Here is a 23,198-nt window from a genome sequence, read left to right on the forward strand (position 1 = left end):
AGTCACATTTTGCACAAACTCCAATGCAGTTTTCAAAATATCCCAAATATCCCGATTTCGAGGCCTGAGCCATATTTTGGAGCCAAATTCTGGCTTTCTGCACGTATTCGCAGTTTGAAATTACGAATTTTTATACCCAACATATGCCAAGTACTGAAAGCGGCGTTTGGTCACATATTTCCCAAACCTCCCTGCAGTTTTCAAAATATCCCAAACATCCAAATTTCGAGGCCTGATCCATATTTTGGAGCCAAATTCTGGCTCTATGCACGTATTTGCAGTTTGAAATTACTATTTTTATACCCAACATATGCCAAGTACTGAAAGCGGCGTTTGGTCATATTTGTCCCAAACCCCCCAGCAGTTTTCAAAATATCCCAAACATACCAATTTCGAGGCCTGAGCCATATTTTGGAGGCAAATTCTGGCTCTATGCACGTATTCGCAGTTTGAAATTACGACTTTTTATACCCAACACATGCCAAGTCCTTAAAGCGGCAGTGAGTGACATTTTGCACAAACTCCCCTGCAGTTTTCGAAATATCCCAAATATCCCAATTTCGAGGCCTGATCCATATTTTGGAGCCAAATTCTGGCTTTCTGCACGTATTCGCAGTTTCAAATTACAAATTTTTATACCCAACATATGCCAAGTACTGAGAGCGTCGTTTGGTCACATAATTCCCAAACCTCGCTGCAGTTTTCAAAATATCCCAAACATTCAAATTTTGAGGCCTGATCCATATTTTGGAGCCAAATTCTGGCTCTCTGCACGTATTTGCAGTTTGAAATTACGATTTTTATACCCAACATATGCCAAGTACTGAAAGCGGCGTTTGGTCATATTTTCCCAAACTCCCCTGCAGTTTTCAAAATATCCCAAACATCCCAATTTCGAGGCCTGAGTCATATTTTGGAGCCAAATTCAGGCTCTCTGCACATATTCGCAGTTTGAAATTACGACTTTTCATACTCAACATATGCCAAGTACTGAAAGCGGCATTTGGTCACATTTGTCCCATACCCCCCAGCAGTTTTCAAAATATCCCAAACATCCCAATTTCGAGGCCTGATCCATATTTTACAGCCAAATTCTGGCTCTGTGCACGTATTCGCAGTTTGGAATTACGACTTTTTTAGACCCAACATATGCCAAGTACTGAAAGCGGCAATGAGTCACATTTTGCACAAAGTCCCCTGCAGTTTTCAAAATATCCCAAATATCCCAATTTCGAGGCCTGAGCCATATTTTGCAGCCAAATTCTGACTCTCTGCACGTATTCGCAGTTTGAAATTACGACTTTTTTATACCCAACATATACCAAGTACTGAAAGCGGCGTTTGGTCACATTTGTCCCAATCCCCCCTGCAATTTTCAAAATATCCCAAACATCCCAATTTCGAGGCCTGAGCCATATTTTGGAGCCAAATTCAGGCTCTCTGCACGTATTCGTTGTTTGAAATTACGACTTTTATACCCAACATATGCCAAGTACTGAAAGCGGCGTTTGGTCATATTTTCCCAAACTCCCCTGCAGTTTTCAAAATATCCCAAACATCCCAATTTCGAGGCCTGAGTCATATTTTGGAGCCAAATTCAGGCTCTCTGCACATATTCGCAGTTTGAAATTACGACTTTTCATACTCAACATATGCCAAGTACTGAAAGCGGCATTTGGTCACATTTGTCCCAAACCCCCCAGCAGTTTTCAAAATATCCCAAACATCCCAATTTCGAGGCCTGATCCATATTTTACAGCCAAATTCTGGCTCTGTGCACGTATTCGCAGTTTGGAATTACGACTTTTTTAGACCCAACATATGCCAAGTACTGAAAGCGGCAATGAGTCCCATTTTGCACAAAGTCCCCTGCAGTTTTCAAAATATCCCAAATATCCCAATTTCGAGGCCTGAGCCATATTTTGCAGCCAAATTCTGACTCTCTGCACGTATTCGCAGTTTGAAATTACGACTTTTTTATACCCAACATATACCAAGTACTGAAAGCGGCGTTTGGTCACATTTGTCCCAATCCCCCCTGCAATTTTCAAAATATCCCAAACATCCAAATTTCGAGGCCTGAGCCATATTTTGGAGCAAAATTCTGGCTCTCTGCACGTATTCGCTGTTTGAAATTACGACTTTTTATACCCAACATATGCCAAGTACTGAAAGCGGCAGTGAGTCACATTTTGCACAAACTTCAATGCAGTTTTCAAAATATCCCAAATATCCCGATTTCGAGGCCTGAGCCATATTTTGGAGCCAAATTCTGGCTTTCTGCACGTATTCGCAGTTTGAAATTACGAATTTTTATACCCAACATATGCCAAGTACTGAAAGCGGCGTTTGGTCACATATTTCCCAAACCTCCCTGCAGTTTTCAAAATATCCCAAACATCCAAATTTCGAGGCCTGATCCATATTTTGGAGCCAAATTCTGGCTCTATGCACGTATTTGCAGTTTGAAATTACTATTTTTATACCCAACATATGCCAAGTACTGAAAGCGGCGTTTGGTCATATTTGTCCCAAACCTCCCTGCAGTTTTCAAAATATCCCAAACATCCCAATTTCGAGGCCTGAGCCATATTTTGGAGCCAAATTCAGGCTCTCTGCACGTATTCGCTGTTTGAAATTACGACTTTTATACCCAACATATGCCAAGTACTGAAAGCGGCGTTTGGTCTTATTTGTCCCAAACTCCCCTGCAGTTTTCACAATATCCCAAACATCCCAATTTCGAGGCCTAAGTCATATTTTGGAGCCAAATTCAGGCTCTCTGCACGTATTCGCAGTTTGAAATTACGACTTTTCATACTCAACATATGCTAAGTACTGAGAGCGGCGTTTGGTCACATTTCTCCCAAACCCCCCAGCAGTTTTCAAAATATCCCAAACATACCAATTTCGAGGCCTGAGCCATATTTTGGAGGCAAATTCTGGCTCTATGCACGTATTCGCAGTTTGAAATAACGACTTTTTATACCCAACACATGCCAAGTCCTTAAAGCGGCAGTGAGTGACATTTTGCACAAAGTCCCCTGCAGTTTTCAAAATATCCCAAATATCCCAATTTCGAGGCCTGAGCCATGTTTTGGAGCCAAATTCTGGCTTTCTGCACGTATTCGCAGTTTGAAATTACGAATTTTTATACCCAACATATGCCAAGTACTGAAAGCGGCGTTTGGTCACATATTTCCCAAACCTCCCTGCAGTTTTCAAAATATCCCAAACATCCAAATTTCGAGGCCTGATCCATATTTTACAGCCAAATTCTGGCTCTGTGCACGTATTCGCAGTTTGGAATTACGACTTTTTTATACCCAACATATGCCAAGTACTGAAAGCGGCGTTTGGTCATATTTGTCCCAAATCTCCCTGCAGTTTTCAAAATATCCCAAACATCTAAATTTCGAGGCCTGAGCCATATTTTGGAGCCAAATTCTGGCTCTCTGCACGTATTCGCAGTTTGAAATTACGACTTTCTATACCCAACATATGCTAAGTACTGAAAGCGGTGTTTGGTCATGTTTGTACCAAACCCCCCAGCAGTTTTCAAAATAAATCAAATATCCCAATTTCGAGGCCTGAGCCATATATTGGTGCCAAATTCTGGCTCTATGCACGTATTCGCTGTTTGAAATTACGACTTTTTATACCCAACACATGCCAAGTCCTGAAAGCGCCAGTGAGTGACATTTTGCACAAACTCCCCTGCAGTTTTTGAAATATCCCAAATATCCCAAATTCGAGGCCTGAGCCATATTTTGGAGCCAAATTCTGGCTCTCTGCACGTATTCGAAGTTTGGAAATACGACTTTTTTATACCCAACATATGCCAAGTACTGAAAGCGACAGTGAGTCACATTTTGCACAAACTCACCTGCAGTTTTCAAAATATCCCAAATATCCCAATTTCGAGGCCTGAGCCATATTTTGTAGCCAAATTCTAACTCTCTGCACGTATTCGCAGTTTGAAATTACGAATTTTTATACCCAACACATGCCAAGTCCTGAAAGCGGCAGCGAGTGACATTTTGCACAAACTCCCCTGCAGTTTTCGAAATATCCCAAATATCCCAATTTCGAGTCCTGATCCATATTTTACAGCCAAATTCTGGCTCTGTGCACGTATTCGCAGTTTGGAATTACGACTTTTTTATACCCAACATATGCCAAGTACTGTAAGCGGCGTTTGGTCATATTTGTCCCAAACCTCCCTGCAGTTTTCAAAATATCCCAAACATCTAAATTTCGAGGCCTGAGCCATATTTTGGAGCTAAATTCTGGCTCTCTGCACGTATTCGAAGTTTGGAAATACGACTTTTTTATACCCAACATATGCCAAGTACTGAAAGCGACAGTGAGTCACATTTTGCACAAACTCCCCTGCAGTTTTCAAAATATCCCAAATATCCCAATTTCGAGGCCTGAGCCATATTTTGTAGCCAAATTCTAACTCTCTGCACGTATTCGCAGTTTGAAATTACGAATTTTTATACCCAACATATGCCATGTACTGAAGCGGCGTTTGGTCACATTTGTCCCAAACCTCCCTGCAGTTTTCAAAATATCCCAAACATCCCAATTTCGAGGCCTGAGCCATATTTTCGAGCCAAATTCTGGCTCTTTGCAGGTATTCGTAGTTTGAAAATACGACTTTTTATACCCAACATATGCCAAGTACTGAAAACGGCAGTGAGTCACATTTTGCACAAAGTCCCCTGCAGTTTTCAAAATATCCAAAACATCCCAATTTCGAGGCCTGAGCCATATTTTCCAGCCAAATTCTGGCTCTCTGCACGTATTCGCAGTTTGAAATAACGACTTTTTATACCCAACATATGCCAAGTACTGAAAGCGGCGTTTGGTCAAATTTGTCCCAATCCCCCCTGCAATTTTCAAAATATCCCAAAGATCCCAATTTCAAGGCCTGAGCCATATTTTGGAGCAAAATTCTGGCTCTCTGCACGTATTCGCTGTTTGAAATTACGACTTTTTATACCCAACATATGCCAAGTACTGAGAGCGGCAGTGAGTAACATTTTGCACAAACTCCAATGCAGTTTTCAAAATATCCCAAATATCCCGATTTCGAGGCCTGAGCCATATTTTGGAGCCAAATTCTGGCTTTCTGCACATATTCGCTGTTTGAAATTACGACTTTTATACCAAACATATGCCAAGTACTGAAAGCGGCGTTTGGTCTTATTTGTCCCAAACTCCCCTGCAGTTTTCACAACATCCCAAACATCCCAATTTCGAGGCCTAAGTCATATTTTGGAGCCAAATTCAGGCTCTCTGCACGTATTCGCAGTTTGAAATTACGACTTTTCATACTCAACATATGCCAAGTACTGAAAGCGGCGTTTGGTTACATTTGTCCCAAACCCCACAGCAGTTTTCAAAATATCCCAAACATACGAATTTCGAGGCCTGAGCCATATTTTGGAGGCAAATTCTGGCTCTATGCACGTATTCGCAGTTTGAATTAACGACTTTTTATACCCAACACATGCCAAGTCCTGAAAGCGGCAGTGAGTGACATTTTGCACAAACTCCCCTGCAGTTTTCGAAAAATCCCAAATATCCCAATTTCGAGGCCTGATCCATATTTTACAGCCAAATTCTGTCTCTGTGAACGTATTAGCAGTTTGGAAATACGACTTTTTTATACCCAACATATGCCAAGTACTGATAGAGGCGTTTGGTCATAATTGTCCCAAACCTCCCTGCAGTTTTCAAAATATCCCAAACATCTAAATTTCGAGGCCTGAGCCATATTTTGGAGCCAAATTCTGGCTCTCTGCACGTATTCGCAGTTTGAAATTACGACTTTCTATACCCAACATATGCTAAGTACTGAAAGCGGTGTTTGGTCATGTTTGTACCAAACCCCCCAGCAGTTTTCAAAATAAATCAAATATCCCAATTTCGAGGCCTGAGCCATATATTGGTGCCAAATTCTGGCTCTATGCACGTATTCGCTGTTTGAAATTACGACTTTTTATACCCAACACATGCCAAGTCCTGAAAGCGCCAGTGAGTGACATTTTGCACAAACTCCCCTGCAGTTTTTGAAATATCCCAAATATCCCAAATTCGAGGCCTGAGCCATATTTTGGAGCCAAATTCTGGCTCTCTGCACGTATTCGAAGTTTGGAAATACGACTTTTTTATACCCAACATATGCCAAGTACTGAAAGCGACAGTGAGTCACATTTTGCACAAACTCACCTGCAGTTTTCAAAATATCCCAAATATCCCAATTTCGAGGCCTGAGCCATATTTTGTAGCCAAATTCTAACTCTCTGCACGTATTCGCAGTTTGAAATTACGAATTTTTATACCCAACACATGCCAAGTCCTGAAAGCGGCAGCGAGTGACATTTTGCACAAACTCCCCTGCAGTTTTCGAAATATCCCAAATATCCCAATTTCGAGTCCTGATCCATATTTTACAGCCAAATTCTGGCTCTGTGCACGTATTCGCAGTTTGGAATTACGACTTTTTTATACCCAACATATGCCAAGTACTGTAAGCGGCGTTTGGTCATATTTGTCCCAAACCTCCCTGCAGTTTTCAAAATATCCCAAACATCTAAATTTCGAGGCCTGAGCCATATTTTGGAGCTAAATTCTGGCTCTCTGCACGTATTCGAGGTTTGGAAATACGACTTTTTTATACCCAACATATGCCAAGTACTGAAAGCGGCAGTGAGTCACATTTTGCACAAACTCCCCTGCAGTTTTCAAAATATCCCAAATATCCCAATTTCGAGGCCTGAGCCATATTTTGTAGCCAAATTCTAACTCTCTGCACGTATTCGCAGTTTGAAATTACGAATTTTTATACCCAACATATGCCATGTACTGAAGCGGCGTTTGGTCACATTTGTCCCAAACCTCCCTGCAGTTTTCAAAATATCCCAAACATCCCAATTTCGAGGCCTGAGCCATATTTTCGAGCCAAATTCTGGCTCTTTGCAGGTATTCGTAGTTTGAAAATACGACTTTTTATACCCAACATATGCCAAGTACTGAAAACGGCAGTGAGTCACATTTTGCACAAAGTCCCCTGCAGTTTTCAAAATATCCAAAACATCCCAATTTCGAGGCCTGAGCCATATTTTCCAGCCAAATTCTGGCTCTCTGCACGTATTCGCAGTTTGAAATAACGACTTTTTATACCCAACATATGCCAAGTACTGAAAGCGGCGTTTGGTCTTATTTGTCCCAAACTCCCCTGCAGTTTTCACAATATCCCAAACATCCCAATTTCGAGGCCTAAGTCATATTTTGGAGCCAAATTCAGGCTCTCTGCACGTATTCGCAGTTTGAAATTACGACTTTTCATACTCAACATATGCCAAGTACTGAAAGCGGCGTTTGGTTACATTTGTCCCAAACCCCACAGCAGTTTTCAAAATATCCCAAACATACGAATTTCGAGGCCTGAGCCATATTTTGGAGGCAAATTCTGGCTCTATGCACGTATTCGCAGTTTGAATTTACGACTTTTTATACCCAACACATGCCAAGTCCTGAAAGCGGCAGTGAGTGACATTTTGCACAAACTCCCCTGCAGTTTTCGAAAAATCCCAAATATCCCAATTTCGAGGCCTGATCCATATTTTACAGCCAAATTCTGTCTCTATGAACGTATTAGCAGTTTGGAATTACGACTTTTTTATACCCAACATATGCCAAGTACTGATAGAGGCGTTTGGTCATAATTGTCCCAAACCTCCCTGCAGTTTTCAAAATATCCCAAACATCCCAATTTCGAGGCCTGAGCCATATTTTGGAGCAAAATTCAGGCTCTCTGCACATATTCGCAGTTTGAAATTACGATTTTTATACCCAACATATGCCAAGTACTGAAAGCGGCGTTTGGTCATATTTGTTCCAAACCTCCCTACAGTTTTCAAAATATCCCAAACATCTCAATTTCGAGGCCTGAGCCATATTTTGGAGCCAAATTCAGGCTCTCTGCACGTATTCGCTGTTTGAAATTACGACTTTTATACCCAACATATGCCAAGTACTGAAAGCGCCATTTGGTCATATTTTCCCAAATTCCCCTGCAGTTTTCAAAATATCCCAAACATCCCAATTTCAAGGCCTGAGTCATATTTTGGAGCCAAATTCAGGCTCTCTGCACTTATTCGCAGTTTGAAATTACGACTTTTCATACTCAACATATGCCAAGTACTGAGAGCGGCGTTTGGTCACATTTGTCCCAAACCCCCCAGCAGTTTTCAAAATATCCCAAACATACCAATTTCGAGGCCTGAGCCATATTTTGGAGGCAAATTCTGGCTCTATGCACGTATTCGCAGTTTGAAATTACGACTTTTTATACCCAACACATGCCAAGTCCTTAAAGCGGCACTGAGTGACATTTGGCACAAACTCCCCTGCAGTTTTCGAAATATCCCAAATATCCCAATTTCGAGGCCTGATCCATATTTTGGAGCCAAATTCTGGCTTTCTGCACGTATTCGCAGTTTGAAATTACAAATTTTTATACCCAACATATGCCAAGTACTGAGAGCGTCGTATGGTCACATAATTCCCAAACCTCCCTGCAGTTTTCAAAATATCCCAAACATTCAAATTTTGAGGCCTGATCCATATTTTGGAGCCAAATTCTGGCTCTCTGCACGTATTTGCAGTTTGAAATTACGATTTTTATACCCAACATATGCCAAGTACTGAAAGCGGCGTTTGGTCATATTTGTTCCAAATATCCCTACAGTTTTCAAAATATCCCAAACATCCCAATTTCGACGCCTGAGCCATATTTTGGAGCCAAATTCAGGCTCTCTGCACGTATTCGTTGTTTGAAATTACGAATTTTATACCCAACATATGCCAAGTACTGAAAGCGGCGTTTGGTCATATTTTCCCAAACTCCCCTGCAGTTTTCAAAATATCCCAAACATCCCAATTTCGAGGCCTGTGTCATATTTTGGAGCCAAATTCAGGCTCTCTGCACATATTCGCAGTTTGAAATTACGACTTTTCATACTCAACATATGCCAAGTACTGAAAGCGGCATTTGGTCACATTTGTCCCAAACCCCCCAGCAGTTTTCAAAATATCCCAAACATCCCAATTTCGAGGCCTGATCCATATTTTACAGCCAAATTCTGGCTCTGTGCACGTATTCGCAGTTTGGAATTACGACTTTTTTAGACCCAACATATGCCAAGTACTGAAAGCGGCAATGAGTCACATTTTGCACAAAGTCCCCTGCAGTTTTCAAAATATCCCAAATATCCCAATTTCGAGGCCTGAGCCATATTTTGCAGCCAAATTCTGACTCTCTGCACGTATTCGCAGTTTGAAATTACGACTTTTTTATACCCAACATATACCAAGTACTGAAAGCGGCGTTTGGTCACATTTGTCCCAATCCCCCCTGCAATTTTCAAAATATCCCAAAGATCCAAATTTCGAGGCCTGAGCCATATTTTGGAGCAAAATTCTGGCTCTCTGCACGTATTCGCTGTTTGAAATTACGACTTTTTATACCCAACATATGCCAAGTACTGAAAGCGGCAGTGAGTCACATTTTGCACAAACTCCAATGCAGTTTTCAAAATATCCCAAATATCCCGATTTCGAGGCCTGAGCCATATTTTGGAGCCAAATTCTGGCTTTCTGCACGTATTCGCAGTTTGAAATTACGAATTTTTATACCCAACATATGCCAAGTACTGAAAGCGGCGTTTGGTCACATATTTCCCAAACCTCCCTGCAGTTTTCAAAATATCCCAAACATCCAAATTTCGAGGCCTGATCCATATTTTGGAGCCAAATTCTGGCTCTCTGCACGTATTTGCAGTTTGAAATTACTATTTTTATACCCAACATATGCCAAGTACTGAAAGCGGCGTTTGGTCATATTTGTCCCAAACCTCCCTGCAGTTTTCAAAATATCCCAAACATCCCAATTTCGAGGCCTGAACCATATTTTGGAGCCAAATTCAGGCTCTCTGCACGTATTCGCTGTTTGAAATTACGACTTTTATACCCAACATATGCCAAGTACTGAAAGCGGCGTTTGGTCTTATTTGTCCCAAACTCCCCTGCAGTTTTCACAATATCCCAAACATCCCAATTTCGAGGCCTAAGTCATATTTTGGAGCCAAATTCAGGCTCTCTGCACGTATTCGCAGTTTGAAATTACGACTTTTCATACTCAACATATGCCAAGTACTGAAAGCGGCGTTTGGTCACATTTGTCCCAAACCCCACAGCAGTTTTCAAAATATCCCAAACATACGAATTTCGAGGCCTGAGCCATATTTTGGAGGCAAATTCTGGCTCTATGCACGTATTCGCAGTTTGAATTTACGACTTTTTATACCCAACACATGCCAAGTCCTGAAAGCGGCAGTGAGTGACATTTTGCACAAACTCCCCTGCAGTTTTCGAAATATCCCAAATATCCCAATTTCGAGGCCTGATCCATATTTTACAGACAAATTCTGACTCTCTGCACGTATTCGCAGTTTGAAATTACGACTTTTTTATACCTAACATATACCAAGTACTGAAAGCAGCGTTTGGTCACATATTTCCCAAACCTCCCTGCAGTTTTCAAAATATCCCAAACATCCCAATTTCGAGGCCTGAGCCATATTTTGGAGCCAAATTCAGGCTCTCTGCACATATTCGCAGTTTGAAATTACGATTTTTATACCCAACATATGCCAAGTACTGAAAGCGGCGTTTGGTCATATTTGTTCCAAACCTCCCTACAGTTTTCAAAATATCCCAAACATCCCAATTTCGAGGCCTTAGCCATATTTTGGAGCCAAATTCAGGCTCTCTGCACGTATTCGCTGTTTGAAATTACGACTTTTATACCCAACATATGCCAAGTACTGAAAGCGGCGTTTGGTCTTATTTTCCCAAACTCCCCTGCAGTTTTCAAAATCTCCCAAACATCCCAATTTCAAGGCCTGAGTCATATTTTGGAGCCAAATTCAGGCTCTCTGCACTTATTCGCAGTTTGAAATTACGACTTTTCATACTCAACATATGCCAAGTACTGCGAGCGGCGTTTGGTCACATTTGTCCCAAACCCCCCACCAGTTTTCAAAATCTCCCAAACATCCCAATTTCAAGGCCTGAGTCATATTTTGGAGGCAAATTCTGGCTCTATGCACGTATTCGCAGTTTGAAATTACGACTTTTTATACCCAACACATGCCAAGTCCTTAAAGCGGCAGTGAGTGACATTTGGCACAAACTCCCCTGCAGTTTTCGAAATATCCCAAATATCCCAATTTCGAGGCGTGATCCATATTTTACAGCCAAATTCTGGCTCTGTGCACGTATTCGCAGTTTGGAATTACGACTTTTTTATACCCAACATATGCCAAGTAGTGAAAGCGGCAATGAGTCACATTTTGCACAAAGTCCCCTGCAGTTTTCAAAATATCCCAAATATCCCAATTTCGAGGCCTGAGCCATATTTTGGAGCCAAATTCTGGCTTTCTGCACGTATTCGCAGTTTGAAATTACGAATTTTTATACCCAACATATGCCAAGTACTGAAAGCGGCGTTTGGTCACATATTTCCCAAACCTCCCTGCAGTTTTCAAAATATCCCAAACATCCAAATTTCGAGGCCTGATCCATATTTTACAGCCAAATTCTGGCTCTGTGCACGTATTCGCAGTTTGGAATTACGACTTTTTTATACCCAACATATGCCAAGTACTGAAAGCGGCGTTTGGTCATATTTGTCCCAAACCTCCCTGCAGTTTTCAAAATATTCCAAACATCTAAATTTCGAGGCCTGAGCCATATTTTGGAGCCAAATTCTGGCTCTCTGCACGTATTCGCAGTTTGAAATTACGACTTTCTATACCCAACATATGCCAAGTACTGAAAGCGGTGTTTGGTCATGTTTGTACCAAACCCCCCAGCAGTTTTCAAAATAAATCAAATATCCCAATTTCGAGGCCTGAGCCATATATTGGTGCCAAATTCTGGCTCTATGCACGTATTCGCTGTTTGAAATTACGACTTTTTATACCCAACACATGCCAAGTCCTGAAAGCGCCAGTGAGTGACATTTTGCACAAACTCCCCTGCAGTTTTTGAAATATCCCAAATATCCCAAATTCGAGGCCTGAGCCATATTTTGGAGCCAAATTCTGGCTCTCTGCACGTATTCGAAGTTTGGAAATGCGACTTTTTTATACCCAACATATGCCAAGAACTGAAAGCGACAGTGAGTCACATTTTGCACAAACTCACCTGCAGTTTTCAAAATATCCCAAATATCCCAATTTCGAGGCCTGAGCCATATTTTGTAGCCAAATTCTAACTCTCTGCACGTATTCGCAGTTTGAAATTACGAATTTTTATACCCAACACATGCCAAGTCCTAAAAGCGGCAGCGAGTGACATTTTTGCACAAACTCCCCTGCAGTTTTCGAAATATCCCAAATATCCCAATTTCGAGTCCTGATCCATATTTTACAGCCAAATTCTGGCTCTGTACACGTATTCGCAGTTTGGAATTACGACTTTTTTATACCCAACATATGCCAAGTACTGTAAGCGGCGTTTGGTCATATTTGTCCCAAACCTCCCTGCAGTTTTCAAAATATCCCAAACATCTAAATTTCGATGCCTGAGCCATATTTTGGAGCTAAATTCTGGCTCTCTGCACGTATTCGAAGTTTGGAAATACGACTTTTTTATACCCAACATATGCCAAGTACTGAAAGCGATAGTGAGTCACATTTTGCACAAACTCCCGTGCAGTTTTCCAAATATCCCAAATATCCCAATTTCGAGGCCTGAGCCATATTTTGTAGCCAAATTCTAACTCTCTGCACGTATTCGCAGTTTGAAATTACGAATTTTTATACCCAACATATGCCATGTACTGAAGCGGCGTTTGGTCACATTTGTCCCAAACCTCCCTGCAGTTTTCAAAATATCCCAAACATCCCAATTTCGAGGCCTGAGCCATATTTTCGAGCCAAATTCTGGCTCTTTGCAGGTATTCGTAGTTTGAAAATACGACTTTTTATACACAACATATGCCAAATACTGAAAACGGCAGTGAGTCACATTTTGCACAAAGTCCCCTGCAGTTTTAAAAATATCCAAAACATCCCAATTTCGAGGCCTGAGCCATATTTTCCAGCCAAATTCTGGCTCTCTGCACGTATTCGCAGTTTGAAATAACGACTTTTTATACCCAACATATGCCAAGTACTGAAAGCGGCGTTTGGTCACATTTGTCCCAATCCCCCCTGCAATTTTCATAATATCCCAAAGATTCCAATTTCAAGGCCTGAGCCATATTTTGGAGCAAAATTCTGGCTCTCTGCACGTATTCGCTGTTTAAAATTACGACTTTTTATACCCAACATATGACAAGTACTGAAAGCGGCAGTGAGTAACATTTTGCACAAACTCCAATGCAGTTTTCAAAATATCCCAAATATCCCGATTTCGAGGCCTGAGCCATATTTTGGAGCCAAATTCTGGCTTTCTGCACATATTCGCAGTTTGAAATTACAAATTTTTATACCAAACATATGCCAAGTACTGAAAGCGTCGTTTGGTCACATAATTCCCAAACCTCCCTGCAGTTTTCAAAATATCCCAAACATTCAAATTTCGAGGCCTGATCCATATTTTAGAGCCAAATTCTGGCTCTCTGCACGTATTTGCAGTTTGAAATTACGATTTTTATACCCAACATATGCCAAGTACTGAAAGCGGCGTTTGGTCATATTTGTTCCAAACCTCCCTTCAGTTTTCAAAATATGCCAAACATCCCAATTTCAAGGCCTGAGCCATATTTTGGAGCCAAATTCAGGCTCTCGGGACGTATTCGCTGTTTGAAATTACGACTTTTATACCCAACATATGCCAAGTACTGAAAGCGGCGTTTGGTCTTATTTGTCCCAAACTCCCCTGCAGTTTTCACAATATCCCAAACATCCCAATTTCGAGGCCTAAGTCATATTTTGGAGCCAAATTCAGGCTCATAGCACGTATTCGCAGTTTGAAATTACGACTTTTCATACTCAACATATGCCAAGTACTGAAAGCGGCGTTTGGTCACATTTGTCCCAAACCCCACAGCAGTTTTCAAAATATCCCAAACATACGAATTTCGAGGCCTGAGCCATATTTTGGAGGCAAATTCTGGCTCTATGCACGTATTCGCAGTTTGAATTTACGACTTTTTATACCCAACACATGCCAAGTCCTGAAAGCGGCAGTGAGTGACATTTTGCACAAACTCCCCTGCAGTTTTCGAAATATCCCAAATATCCCAATTTCGAGGCCTGATCCATATTTTACAGCCAAATTCTGACTCTCTGCACGTATTCGCAGTTTGAAATTACGACTTTTTTATACCTAACATATACCAAGTACTGAAAGCAGCGTTTGGTCACATATTTCCCAAACCTCCCTGCAGTTTTCAAAATATCCCAAACATCCCAATTTCGAGGCCTGAGCCATATTTTGGAGCCAAATTCAGGCTCTCTGCACATATTCGCAGTTTGAAATTACGATTTTTATACCCAACATATGCCAAGTACTGAAAGCGGCGTTTGGTCATATTTGTTCCAAACCTCCCTACAGTTTTCAAAATATCCCAAACATCCCAATTTCGAGGCCTTAGCCATATTTTGGAGCCAAATTCAGGCTCTCTGCACGTATTCGCTGTTTGAAATTACGACTTTTATACCCAACATATGCCAAGTACTGAAAGCGGCATTTGGTCATATTTTCCCAAACTCCCCTGCAGTTTTCAAAATCTCCCAAACATCCCAATTTCAAGGCCTGAGTCATATTTTGGAGCCAAATTCAGGCTCTCTGCACTTATTCGCAGTTTGAATTTACGACTTTTCATACTCAACATATGCCAAGTACTGCGAGCGGCGTTTGGTCACATTTGTCCCAAACCCCCCAGCAGTTTTCAAAATCTCCCAAACATCCCAATTTCAAGGCCTGAGTCATATTTTGGAGGCAAATTCTGGCTCTATGCACGTATTCGCAGTTTGAAATTACGACTTTTTATACCCAACACATGCCAAGTCCTTAAAGCGGCAGTGAGTGACATTTGGCACAAACTCCCCTGCAGTTTTCGAGATATCCCAAATATCCCAATTTCGAGGCCTGATCCATATTTTACAGCCAAATTCTGGCTCTGTGCACGTATTCGCAGTTTGGAATTACGACTTTTTTATACCCAACATATGCCAAGTACTGAAAGCGGCAATGAGTCACATTTTGCACAAAGTCCCCTGCAGTTTTCAAAATATCCCAAATATCCCAATTTCGAGGCCTGAGCCATATTTTGGAGCCAAATTCTGGCTTTCTGCACGTATTCGCAGTTTGAAATTACGAATTTTTATACCCAACATATGCCAAGTACTGAAAGCGGCGTTTGGTCACATATTTCCCAAACCTCCCTGCAGTTTTCAAAATATCCCAAACATCCAAATTTCGAGGCCTGATCCATATTTTACAGCCAAATTCTGGCTCTGTGCACGTATTCGCAGTTTGGAATTACGAATTTTTATACCCAACATATGCCAAGTACTGAAAGCGGCGTTTGGTCATATTTGTCCCAAACGTCCCTGCAGTTTTCAAAATATTCCAAACATCTAAATTTCGAGGCCTGAGCCATATTTTGGAGCCAAATTCTGGCTCTCTGCACGTATTCGCAGTTTGAAATTACGACTTTCTATACCCAACATATGCCAAGTACTGAAAGCGGTGTTTGGTCATGTTTGTACCAAACCCCCCAGCAGTTTTCAAAATAAATCAAATATCCCAATTTCGAGGCCTGAGCCATATATTGGTGCCAAATTCTGGCTCTATGCACGTATTCGCTGTTTGAAATTACGACTTTTTATACCCAACACATGCCAAGTCCTGAAAGCGCCAGTGAGTGACATTTTGCACAAACTCCCCTGCAGTTTTTGAAATATCCCAAATATCCCAAATTCGAGGCCTGAGCCATATTTTGGAGCCAAATTCTGGCTCTTTGCACGTATTCGAAGTTTGGAAATGCGACTTTTTTATACCCAACATATGCCAAGTACTAAAAGCGACAGTGAGTCACATTTTGCACAAACTCACCTGCAGTTTTCAAAATATCCCAAATATCCCAATTTCGAGGCCTGAGCCATATTTTGTAGCCAAATTCTAACTCTCTGCACGTATTCGCAGTTTGAAATTACGAATTTTTATACCCAACACATGCCAAGTCCTGAAAGCGGCAGCGAGTGACATTTTGCACAAACTCCCCTGCAGTTTTCGAAATATCCCAAATATCCCAATTTCGAGTCCTGATCCATATTTTACAGCCAAATTCTGGCTCTGTGCACGTATTCGCAGTTTGGAATTACGACTTTTTTATACCCAACATATGCCAAGTACTGTAAGCGGCGTTTGGTCATATTTGTCCCAAACCTCCCTGCAGTTTTCAAAATATCCCAAACATCTAAATTTCGAGGCCTGAGCCATATTTTTGAGCCAAATTCTGGCTCTCTGCACGTATTCGCAGTTTGAAATTACGACGTTCTATACCCAACATATGCCAAGTACTGAAAGCGGTGTTTGGTCATGTTTGTACCAAACCCCCCAGCAGTTTTCAAAATAAATCAAATATCCCAATTTCGAGGCCTGAGCCATATATTGGTGCCAAATTCTGGCTCTATGCACGTATTCGCTGTTTGAAATTACGACTTTTTATACCCAACACATGCCAAGTCCTGAAAGCACCAGTGAGTGACATTTTGCACAAACTCCCCTGCAGTTTTCGAAATATCCCAAATATCCCAAATTCGAGGCCTGAGCCATATTTTGGAGCCAAATTCTGGCTCTCTGCACGTATTCGATGTTTGGAATTACGACTTTTTTATACCCAACATATGCCAAGTACTGAAAGCAGCAGTGAGTCACATTTTGCACAAACTCCCCTGCAGTTTTTAAAATATCCCAAATATCCCAATTTCGAGGCCTGAGCCATATTTTGTAGCAAAATTCTAACTCTCTGAACGTATTCGCAGTTTGAAATTACGAATTTTTATACCCAACATATGCCATGTACTGAAAGCGGCGTTTGGTCACATTTGTCCCAAACCTCCCTGGAGTTTTCAAAATATCCCAAACATCCCAATTTCGAGGCCTGAGCCATATTTTCGAGCCAAATTCTGGCTCTTTGCATGTATTCGTAGTTTGGAATTACGACTTTTTATACCCAACATATGCCAAGTACTGAAAGCGGCGTTTGGTCACATTTGTCCCAATCCCCCCTGCAATTTTCAAAATATCCCAAAGATCCGAATTTCGAGGCCTGAGCCATATTTTGGATCAAAATTCTGGCTCTCTGCACGTATTCGCTGTTTGAAATTACGACTTTTTATACCCAACATATGCCAAGTATTGAAAGCGGCAGTGAGTAACATTTTGCACAAACTCCAAAGCAGTTTTCAAAATATCCCAAATATCCCGATTTCGAGGCCTGAGCCATATTTTGGAGCCAAATTCTGGCTTTCTGCACGTATTCGCAGTTTGAAATTACAAATTTTTATACCCAACATATGCCAAGTACTGAAAGCGGCGTTTGGTCATATTTTCCCAAACTCCCCTACAGTTTTCAAAATATCCCAACCATCCCAATTTCGAGGCCTGAGTCATATTTTGGAGCCAAATTCAGGCTCTCTGCACATATTCGCAGTTTGAAATTACGAATTTTCATACTCAACATATGCCAAGTACTGAAAGCGGCGTTTGGTCACATTTGTCCCAAACCCCCCAGCAGTTTTCAAAATATCTCAAACATACCAATTTCGAGGCCTGATCCATATTTTGGAGCCAAATTCTGGCTCTCTGCACGTATTTGCAGTTTGAAATTACGATTTTTATACCCAACATATGCTAAGTACTGAAAGCGGCGTTTGGTCATATTTGTTCCAAACCTCCCTACAGTTTTCAAAATATCCCAAACATCCCAATTTCGAGGCCTGAGCCATTTTTTGGAGTCAAATTCAGGCTCTCTGCACGTATTCGCTGTTTGAAATTACGACTTTTATACCCAACATATGCCAAGTACTGAAAGCGGCGTTTGGTCATATTTTCCCAAACTCCCCTGCAGTTTTCAAAATATCCCAAACATCCCAATTTCGAGGCCTGAGTCATATTTTGAGCAAAATTCAGGCTCTCTGCACATATTCGCAGTTTGAAATTACGACTTTTCATACTCAACATATGCCAAGTACTGAAAGCGGCGTTTGGTCACATTTGTCCCAAACCCCCCCCCCCAGCAGTTTTCAAAATATCCCAAACATACCAATTTCGAGGCCTGAGCCATATTTTGGAGGCAAATTCTGGCTCTATGCACGTATTCGCAGTTTAAAATTACGACTTTTTATACCCAACACATGCCAAGTCCTTAAAGCGGCAGTGAGTGACATTTGGCACAAACTCACCTGCAGTTTTCGAAATATCCCAATTTCGAAGCCTGATCCATATTTTACAGCCAAATTCTGGCTCTGTGCACGTATTCGCAGTTTGGAATTACGACTTTTTTAGACCCAACATATGCCAAGTACTGAAAGCGGCGTTTGGTCACATTTGTCCCAATCCCCCCTGAAATTTTCAAAATATCCCAAAGATCCCAATTTCGAGGCCTGAGCCATATTTTGCAGCCAAATTCTGACTCTCTGCACGTATTCGCTGTTTGAAATTACGACTTTTTATACCCAACATATGCCAAGTACTGAAAGCGGCAGTGAGTCACATTTTGCACAAACTCCAATGCAGTTTTCAAAATATCCCAAATATCCCGATTTCGAGGCCTGAGCCATATTTTGGAGCCAAATTCTGGCTTTCTGCACGTATTCCCAGTTTGAAATTACGAATTTTTATACCCAACATATGCCAAGTACTGAAAGCGGCGTTTGGTCACATATTTCCCAAACCTCCCTGCAGTTTTCAAAATATCCCAAACATCCAAATTTCGAGGCCTGATCCATATTTTGGAGCCAAATTCTGGATCTCTGCACGTATTTGCAGTTTGAAATTACTATTTTTATACCCAACATATGCCAAGTACTGAAAGCGGCGTTTGGTCATATTTGTCCCAAACCTCCCTGCAGTTTTCAAAATATCCCAAACATCCCAATTTCGAGGCCTGAGCCATATTTTGGAGCCAAATTCAGGCTCTCTGCACGTATTCGCTGTTTGAAATTACGACTTTTATACCCAACATATGCCAAGTACTGAAAGTGGCGTTTGGTCTTATTTGTCCCAAACTCCCCTGCAGTTTTCACAATATCCCAAACATCCCAATTTCGAGGCCTAAGTCATATTTTGGAGCAAAATTCAGGCTCTCTGCACGTATTCGCAGTTTGAAATTACGACTTTTCATACTCAACATATGCCAAGTACTGAAAGCGGCGTTTGGTCACATTTGTCCCAAACCCCACAGCAGTTTTCAAAATATCCCAAACATACGAATTTCGAGGCCTGAGCTATATTTTGGAGGCAAATTCTGGCTCTATGCACGTATTCGCAGTTTGAATTTACGACTTTTTATACCCAACACATGCCAAGTCCTGAAAGCGGCAGTGAGTGACATTTTGCATAAACTCCCCTGCAGTTTTCTAAATATCCCAAATATCCCAATTTCGAGGCCTGATCCATATTTTACAGCCAAATTCTGTCTCTGTGAATGTATTCGCAGTTTGGAATTACGACTTTTTTATACCCAACATATGCCAAGTACTGAAAGAGGCGTTTGGTCATAATTGTCCCAAACCTCCCTGCAGTTTTCAAAATATCCCAAACATCCCAATTTCGAGGCCTGAGCCATATTTTGGAGCAAAATTCTGGCTCTCTGCACGTATTTGCTGTTTGAAATTACGACTTTTTATACCCAACATATGCAAAGTACTGAAGGCGGCAGTGAATCACATTTTGCACAAAGTCCCCTGCAGTTTTCAAAATATCCCAAATATCCAAATTTCGAGGCCTGAGCCATATTTTGCAGCCAAATTCTGACTCTCTGCACGTATTCGCAGTTTGAAATTACGACTTTTTTATATCTAACATATACCAAGTACTGAAAGCAGCGTTTGGTCACATATTTCCCAAACCTCCCTGCAGTTTTCAAAATATCCCAAACATCCCAATTTCGAGGCCTGAGCCATATTTTGGAGCCAAATTCAGGCTCTCTGCACATATTCGCAGTTTGAAATTACGATTTTTATACCCAACATATGCCAAGTACTGAAAGCGGCGTTTGGTCATATTTGTTCCAAACCTCCCTACAGTTTTCAATATATCCCAAACATTCCAATTTCGAGGCCTGAGCCATATTTTGGAGCCAAATTCAGGCTCTCTGTACGTATTCGCTGTTTGAAATTACGACTTTTATACCCAACATATGCCAAGTACTGAAAGCGGCGTTTGGTCATATTTTCCCAAACTCCCCTGCAGTTTTCAAAATATCCCAAACATCCCAATTTCAAGGCCTGAGTCATATTTTGTAGCCAAATTCAGGCTCTCTGCACTTATTCGCAGTTTGAAATTACGACTTTTCATACTCAACATATGCCAAGTACTGAGAGCGGCGTTTGGTCACATTTGTCCCAAACCCCCCAGCAGTTTTCAAAATATCCCAAACATACCAATTTCGAGGCCTGAGCCATATTTTGGAGGCAAATTCTGGCTCTATGCACGTATTCGCAGTTTGAATTTACGACTTTTTATACCCAACACATGCCAAGTCCTGAAAGCGGCAGTGAGTGACATTTTGCATAAACTCCCCTGCAGTTTTCTAAATATCCCAAATATCCCAATTTCGAGGCCTGATCCATATTTTACAGCCAAATTCTGTCTCTGTGAATGTATTCGCAGTTTGGAATTACGACTTTTTTATACCCAACATATGCCAAGTACTGAAAGAGGCGTTTGGTCATAATTGTCCCAAACCTCCCTGCAGTTTTCAAAATATCCCAAACATCCCAATTTCTAGGCCTGAGCCATATTTTGGAGCAAAATTCTGGCTCTCTGCACGTATTTGCTGTTTGAAATTACGACTTTTTATACCCAACATATGCAAAGTACTGAAGGCGGCAGTGAATCACATTTTGCACAAAGTCCCCTGCAGTTTTCAAAATATCCCAAATATCCAAATTTCGAGCCCTGAGCCATATTTTGCAGCCAAATTCTGACTCTCTGCACGTATTCGCAGTTTGAAATTACGACTTTTTTATATCTAACATATACCAAGTACTGAAAGCAGCGTTTGGTCACATATTTCCCAAACCTCCCTGCAGTTTTCAAAATATCCCAAACATCCCAATTTCGAGGCCTGAGCCATATTTTGGAGCCAAATTCAGGCTCTCTGCACATATTCGCAGTTTGAAATTACGATTTTTATACCCAACATATGCCAAGTACTGAAAGCGGCGTTTGGTCATATTTGTTCCAAACCTCCCTACAGTTTTCAATATATCCCAAACATCCCAATTTCGAGGCCTGAGCCATATTTTGGAGCCAAATTCAGGCTCTCTGCACGTATTCGCTGTTTGAAATTACGACTTTTATACCCAACATATGCCAAGTACTGAAAGCGGCGTTTGGTCATATTTTCCCAAACTCCCCTGCAGTTTTCAAAATATCCCAAACATCCCAATTTCAAGGCCTGAGTCATATTTTGTAGCCAAATTCAGGCTCTCTGCACTTATTCGCAGTTTGAAATTACGACTTTTCATACTCAACATATGCCAAGTACTGAGAGCGGCGTTTGGTCACATTTGTCCCAAACCCCCCAGCAGTTTTCAAAATATCCCAAACATACCAATTTCGAGGCCTGAGCCATATTTTGGAGGCAAATTCTGGCTCTATGCACGTATTCGCAGTTTGAAATTACGACTTTTTATACCCAACACATGCCAAGTCCTTAAAGCGGCAGTGAGTGACATTTGGCACAAACTCCCCTGCAGTTTTCGAAATATCCCAAATATCCCAATTTCGAGGCCTGATCCATATTTTACAGCCAAATTCTGGCTCTGTGCACGTATTCGCAGTTTGGAATTACGACTTTTTTATACCCAACATATGCCAAGTACTGAAAGCGGCAATGAGTCAAATTTTGCACAAAGTCCTCTGCAGTTTTCAAAATATCCCAAATATCCCAATTTCGCGGCCTGAGCCATATTTTTCAGCCAAATTCTGACTCTCTGCACGTATTCGCAGTTTGAAACTACGACTTTTTTATACCCAACATATACCAAGTACTGAAAGCGGAGTTTGGTCACATTTGTCCCAATCCCCCCTGCAATTTTCAAAATATCCCAAAGATCCCAATTTCGAGGCCTGAGCCATATTTTGGAGCAAAATTCTGGCTCTCTGCACGTATTCGCTGTTTGAAATTACGAGTTTTTATACCCAACATATGCCAAGTACTGAAAGCGGCAGTGAGTCACATTTTGCACAAACTCCAATGCAGTTTTCAAAATATCCCAAATATACCGATTTCGAGGCCTGATCCATATTTTGGAGCCAAATTCTGGCTCTCTGCACGTATTTGCAGTTTGAAATAACTATTTCTATACCCAACATATGCCAAGTACTGAAAGCGGCGTTTGGTCATATTTGTCCCAAACCTCCCTGCAGTTTTCAAAATATCCCAAACATCCCAATTTCGAGGCCTGAGCCATATTTTGGAGCCAAATTCTGGCTCTCTGCACGTATTCGCTGTTTGAAATTACGACTTTTAAACCCAACATATGCCAAGTACTGAAAGCGGCGTTTGGTCTTATTTGTCCCAAACTCCCCTGCAGTTTTCAAAATATCCCAAACATCCCAATTTCGAGGCCTGAGTCATATTTTGGAGCCAAATTCAGGCTCATAGCACGTATTCGCAGTTTGAAATTACGACTTTTCAAACTCAACATATGCCAAGTACTGAAAGCGGCGTTTGGTCACATTTGTCCCAAACCACCCAGCAGTTTTCAAAATATCCCAAACATACCAATTTTGAGGCCTGAGCCATATTTTGGAGGCAAATTCTGGCTCTATGCACGTATTCGCAGTTTGAATTTACGACTTTTTGTACCCAACACATGCCAAGTCCTGAAAGCGGCAGTGAGTGACATTTTGCACAAACTCCCTGC

Source organism: Procambarus clarkii, chromosome 73 (assembly GCF_040958095.1).
Source record: "Procambarus clarkii isolate CNS0578487 chromosome 73, FALCON_Pclarkii_2.0, whole genome shotgun sequence".
Taxonomy (NCBI): Eukaryota; Metazoa; Arthropoda; class Malacostraca; order Decapoda; family Cambaridae; genus Procambarus; species Procambarus clarkii.